Source organism: Montipora capricornis, chromosome 4 (genome assembly GCF_036669925.1).
Source record: "Montipora capricornis isolate CH-2021 chromosome 4, ASM3666992v2, whole genome shotgun sequence".
NCBI classification, from domain to species: Eukaryota; Metazoa; Cnidaria; class Anthozoa; order Scleractinia; family Acroporidae; genus Montipora; species Montipora capricornis.
Genome location: NC_090886.1, coordinates 9819901 through 9824900, shown reverse-complemented (window position 1 = coordinate 9824900; position 5000 = coordinate 9819901). Strand labels below are relative to the sequence as shown.

The 5000-nt window shown below is 39.4% G+C and overlaps 1 protein-coding gene across 1 annotated transcript in view; it reads right to left on the bottom strand.

Annotated features, from left to right (window-relative positions):
• LOC138044449 (adhesion G-protein coupled receptor D1-like) overlaps positions 1-5000 on the bottom strand; it is a 26045-nt gene that overhangs the window by 21023 nt on the left and 22 nt on the right. The window contains exon 1 of the mRNA XM_068890962.1: positions 4773-5000. This exon is cut by the window's right edge and continues 22 nt beyond it. The gene's annotated coding sequence lies outside the window, so the exon portion shown is untranslated. The remainder of the gene's footprint in view (positions 1-4772) is intronic.

Genomic DNA, 5000 nt, shown 5'->3' with positions numbered 1-5000 from the left:
GGTTTGACCGTTTGCTAGATAATTTGTAACAATGTATGTTGCGTTTCCTCATCTGAACTGGCGGGTGGCACACCTCATACAGTTTGATGTAACATGAAAAGTAGGTTTGACCGTTTGCTAGATAATTTGTAGCAATATATGTTGTGTTTCTTCATCAAAACTGGCGGGTGGCACACCTCATACAGTTTGATGTTACATGAAAAGTAGGTTTGACCGTTTGCTAGATAATTTGTAACAATGTATGTTGCGTTTCCTCATCTGAACTGGCGGGTGGCACACCTCATACAGTTTGATGTAACATGAAAAGTAGGTTTGACCGTTTGCTAGATAATTTGTAACAATGTATGTTGCGTTTTCTCATCTGAACTGGCGGGTGGCACACCTCATACAGTTTGATGTAACATGAAAAGTAGGTTTAACCGCTTGCTAGATAATTTGTAACAATGTATGTTGCGTTTCCTCATCTGAACTGGCGGGTGGCACACCTCATACAGTTTGATGTAACATGAAAAGTAGGTTTGACCGTTTGCTAGATAATTTGTAACAATGTATGTTGCGTTTTCTCATCTTAACTGGCGGGTGGCACGCCTCATACAGTTTGATGTAACATGAAAACTAGGTTTAACCGCTTGCTAGATAATTTGTAGCAATGTATGTTGCGTTTTCTCATCTAAACTGGCTGGTGGCACACCTCATACAGTTTGATGTAACATGAAAAGTAGGTTTGACCGTTTGCTAGATAATTTGTAACAATGTATGTTGCGTTTTCTCATCTGAACTGGCGGGTGGCACACCTCATACAGTTTGATGTAACATGAAAAGTAGGTTTAACCGCTTGCTAGATAATTTGTAACAATGTATGTTGCGTTTCCTCATCTGAACTGGCGGGTGGCACACCTCATACAGTTTGATGTAACATGAAAAGTAGGTTTGACCGTTTGCTAGATAATTTGTAACAATGTATGTTGCGTTTTCTCATCTGAACTGGCGGGTGGCACACCTCATACAGTTTGCTGTAACATGAAAAGTAGGTTTGTCCGTTTGCTAGATAATTTGTAGCAATGTATGTTTCGTTTCCTCATCTGAACTGGCGGGTGGCACCCCTCATAAAGTTTGATGTAACATGAAAAGTAGGTTTAACCGCTAGCTAGATAATTTGTAACAATGTATGTTGCGTTTTCTCATCCGAACTGGCGGGTGGCACACCTCATACAGTTTGATGTAACATGAAAAGTAGGTTTAATCGTTTGCTAGATAATTTGTTACAATATATGTTGCGTTTTCTCATCTGAACTGGCGGGTGGCACACCTCATACAGTTCGATGTAACATGAAAAGTAGGTTTAATCGTTTGCTAGATAATTTGTGACAATGTATGTTGCTTTCTTTCATCTGAACTGGCGGGTGGCACACCTCATACAGTTCGATATAACATGAAAATCAGGTTCAACGGTTTACTAGATAATTTTTAAAATTGTATGTTGCGTTTTTTTCCATCTGAACTGGCGGGTTCTTATTCTCTATAACAACCGCAAAGTGGCCATCCTGGCCTGTAGTGATTCCTCGAAAAGGCTGAATTAGAATACATGCACATGATGCCACCCAGGGAAGAGCGGCCAAAATCAGACTTTGCCGAATGCGCTGGAACGCCTACATGTCGATATTTATGCTAATTGTTTTCAGTAAAAGACCAATCGACCCTTAAATGACGGTGAACTGTGGTATAAAGTTGTCTTAATCTTTCCTTTTCTAGTACAGTCGCATGCTAATGATATGATTGTCAATGAGTCACAAAGAAGTGTCATTTCTTGTATTGTACATCTTTTTATGCCCCTTCACCAAGAAGTAGTTGTGTTCTTACAAAATCAGTCCTCCCAACGATTATTTACCTGTGCAGTGCACTCAACGAAAACCTCAATTCTCTCTGGAATAAAGTTCAAGAGTCAAACAGGGCTGAAACTTGGCGGTCGTCAGAGGCGACTTGTAATACAGTTGGGCAACTCAATATTGGATTTAAATCGCCCAATGGACGACTACGATACAAAATATAAATTCAGCCCGATGTATTGCGACAAAATAACAAGTAATTTAGTTGGAATACCCTTCTTTTCCTTTCCCTCATTCTAATTTCTCTGAGTTCTATGATCTGTTAGTTTTAAATAGAAAATAATTTGAATCCTAAACAATTCTGAACCAATTCATGAGACGCCATTTCTGTTGGCACGTGACTTTTGGAATACTAAATCAGCTGTGGAGATTTCTCTCTGGGTTTGAGCCTGCGACATTACCGATAAATTCCTATTTCGTTCGCCAATGAACTTAATATGGCAATCGCACGGAACTACTGGCGGGAACGTACAATGGTCGCTTTTCTATAAAATCCAAGCATGAGAAAGCTTTTAAAAACGCACAAAAAAAGCTAATATAAATGGGACCTCTCAAATCTGGATAAAAAATCATCATAGAGAGAAAATTTTGTTCAGTGCGCTATAAAGAACTGGTAAGTTGTTTTCCAATGCGGCGGTCAAAGGGAAGATTAATTAAATCCCATCATTAAGGTATGAAATGTCTCTAAAAAACTCTTTTAGGAAACGTCACCATAACTTATTAATTCCTTATTGAGGTCGATTAAGATAATGCTATTTTCTTTACAACTTACTGTCGCCTTCATTGCCTGGCCAATGCAAACAAAAATTCCACATACGTCAGCGCTATTAGCAAACCGTAAACAGAATTAAAGACTAAAGGCTTCAGGATCCTTCAGCGTCAGTAGTTATGATAGTGAAAAGGCCAAAGGAAAGTAAACCGAAGCAACTACGTCAACTGCCAGAGTGTAACTTAAAGTGCTACATGATCCTTATGTAAGTCATCTGATCGTTAGTCCTAGGAAACGGCCCCACAAGGACAAAATAAAAAATACTTACCAATGTTGCTGGAAGCTTGCAGGAAAATTAACTGCATTCCAGGGACGACGCGCGGGAAAGTTTTCCCACAACATCCTTTGATTTACCATTGTTTTTAACAGAGCTGAATAATAAGGATTTTCCCGTTTCAAGTTTTTAGTCTGAAACATGGTTGTATTAATTTTTCAAGTAATTTCCGCAGAAATGTCTCTTTCAACGTTTCTTGTCGCTCTGAGCCACTACCCTTATTTCCATTCTTTCCTCTGCTTTGACATGGTCTCACTTCGTTTCTCGTGTGTAGATGATTCTTTCCCAAATTCGATTCCCCGAATTCTTTCCGCCATCATTCATTGAACATTTTAACCAAAAGCCTGTAATAATTGTTGACGGATTTGACGCCTCGTTTAGAACGATCAAAAGAGAATGCACAGTTCACTGAGGATCATATTCTCTAGAGATTTCTGCGTTGTTTCCAATTAAATGACCGCTCTATGACATTGCAATGGATTACAACACCTCTAGCGTGTCAAAACTTGCGCTTCTCAATAAGAAATATGTTAGGAATCCTAGTACGCCGTACTAACATTCCTTTGACGTACTTACAGTTAGAGCTTCGTGCGTTCCCTCATGAGTTAGGCAGCGAAGAAAATGACATAATTAAGCAATATCCGGGAAAATCAAAAGGCGGACAGTTCCAAAGCCTTTTATTTTCACTAATCCTACAGCCAGTAAGAATAAACAAGCCGGGAACTCCGCTTTTAGGCTTGGCTAAATCTATATATTACCACTTTAACTTATGTAACAGGAAGAAAAACTGCAATGCACATGTACTAGTATTAGCGTTATTTCAATGCCGCTGTTTATCCATACTTGAGGAGCAGTATTTGGGGGACATCTTGTGACGTCAGTTGTCTGTATTCGGAGACACGAATGATGTTGAAGTTGGAGAGAAGAGCAAGGGGACACTTTGTGACGCTTATTGAAATCTAAGTACGTGCATTTTTTGGACATATCTGGGGCTTGTTATATCAAATATAATTTTGAAAAATTCGTTGCATTATTGCGAGTTTCGTTTGGAAATTTAACACCAACATCTTCTCAGCTCTTGAACCGATTCTTTTCCGGGATAATGAAACATTCATTAATACAGTAATAACTTAAAAGTTATTACTGTATTAATGAATGTTTCATTATCCCGGAAAAGAATCGGTTCAAGAGCTGAGAAGATGTTGGTGTTGAATTTCCAAACGAAACTCGCAATAATGCAACGAATTTTTCAAAATTATATTTGATATAACAAGCCCCAGATATGTCCAAATGCCTCCGCCCAGTTGAAATTCCTTAAAAGGAATTCCCACTGGGCGGAGGCATTTACAGTTGTGTGCTCAGTGACCTGGTCTATGAATGGCTGCGAGGCTGCTGGTGACCTTGTATTGATACAGACCTCACTGCTTTAATTCTAATTAGTCTATATTTGTATCAAAACAGGGTTACCCACAGCCTCGCTTCCATTCTTAAGGCAGGTAACTTAGCTATTGGCTATTTAACAATTATTCCATTCGCGCTTGTTGGATATGAGATGGTAAATAGCTTTAGCTACGCTTAACGCAATCATTTACCATATAAGCTTATAACCGAGATTGAGTGAACCAATCAGAGCACGCGAAATGCATTATCCGAGGTTAAGAATTTAATAATTACAGTTAAACCAGCGATTACCAGGAAGTTGAACCAGGGACTACCAGGATCAAATTCAAACGAGTGGTCAGAAAGGGTGTTGAACCTCAGATCTCCGGATCTCAAGGCAAGCGTCCTAACCACTGGGCCACACTGTCTCTAGTCTTAAGCTGAGCCTTATTTATAAGCTTACCTGTTCAAGGCCTAACCAAGTGACAGCGTTTTCCGGCTCAAGTAAATTGCTGACTACTTGTGAAAAATCCTTTACGTGTTCCTCTGAACTTATACTGCCTTGACTCGCGTTGTTATACTCCGCTAACAGCACGAGAATATCAACTGCTATCAACAAATCTCCACCGTATATCTCTGTTGGCCTTGTAACATTTTTTGTTATTGGGTTTGTTAGGTTCACGAGTTGGGC